This window comes from Heterodontus francisci, unplaced genomic scaffold (assembly GCF_036365525.1).
Source record: "Heterodontus francisci isolate sHetFra1 unplaced genomic scaffold, sHetFra1.hap1 HAP1_SCAFFOLD_43, whole genome shotgun sequence".
Taxonomy (NCBI): domain Eukaryota; kingdom Metazoa; phylum Chordata; class Chondrichthyes; order Heterodontiformes; family Heterodontidae; genus Heterodontus; species Heterodontus francisci.
In genome coordinates this window covers 14578714-14579874 of record NW_027141852.1, presented here as the reverse complement: position 1 = coordinate 14579874, position 1161 = coordinate 14578714, and the positions used below count along the sequence as shown (strand labels likewise).

Genomic DNA, 1161 nt, shown 5'->3' with positions numbered 1-1161 from the left:
CCTTAAAGTTTCGAAGAATGAGAGGTGATCTCATTGAAACTGATAAAATTCTTACAGGGTGTGACAGTGTGGATGTAGATAGGATGTTTGCCCTGGTTGGTGAGTCTAAAATCAGGGGACCAAGTCTCAGAATAAGGAGTAGGCCATTTAAAACTGAGATAGGGTTGAATTTCTACACTCAGACGGTGGTGAATCATTGGAATTCTCTACCCCAGAGAGCTGTGGCAGTTCAATCATTGAGCATGTTCAAGACAGAAATTGTTAGAAATCTTGATACTCATGACATCAAGGGATATGGGGATAGCACGGGAAAGGGGCAGATAGAGGTAGATGATCAGCCATGATCATCAGGCTCGATGGGCTGAATGGCCTACTCCTATGTTCCTCTTTTCCTAAGAGAGTTGGCGCCAGCGTGCAGCCCTGCTTTACCCCACTGCTGATCTTGAAAGTGTCTGATGTTGCTCCATTGTAACTGATGGAACTGTGCATGTTCTCGTGGAAAGAAGAGATGATGCCCAAGAGTTCAGGAGGGCAGCCGAGTTTCCATCGCCGTTTGAAGAGTCAGTCTCTGCTGACAAGATCAAAGGCCTTGGTGATGTCATTCAAACTATGTGTGGCTCTGTGGCGCAATGGATAGCGTGTTGGACTTCTAAATAATGATAAAGAAGGCATTCAAAGGTTGTGGATTCAAATCCCACCTGAGTCGGATTTTGGACCAGAGACAGAAGAGCACAACGGAACAGAGTTAACAAGTGTGTCAAAAGCACCGACTCAGAGACAGAGCGAGAGAGAGAGGAGCACGGCAGGAGCGGAGCAGGGGTAAAAAAATCAAGGGGTGACATCACAATGGAGAGTGAGAGCAGGGAAACAGAGAGCCGCTGGGGTGAGTTTCCAGGATTTGGTTCTTGCTTCGGTGCAGTGGAAGGAGCTGTTTGGTGAGGATCTGGTAAGCTGTGACATCACAGGCAGGCAGGTAGTTGATTGGTTTGGAAAAAGCTGCATGTTTGATGAGTATCTGGTAAGTGATTAAGGTCCATTTTAGTCCTAATGTTTAAAATAGTAAACAAACTAGTAGTAAGCTTAATAAAATATACAATAAAATAAACAATTGAATAAAATAATTAAGTAGTTAATTGAAACACGTTAAGGATGACAGGACAG

The 1161-nt window shown here is 44.2% G+C and overlaps 1 non-coding gene across 1 annotated transcript; it reads left to right on the top strand.

The window, feature by feature from the left end:
- The first annotated feature begins 615 nt into the window (after nucleotides 1–615).
- trnar-ucu (transfer RNA arginine (anticodon UCU)) lies at nucleotides 616–706 on the top strand. Its single transcript is given in 2 exon segments — nucleotides 616–652; nucleotides 671–706. It is a non-coding gene; the product is annotated as a tRNA-Arg (tRNA).
- Nucleotides 707–1161: the final 455 nt, after the last annotated feature.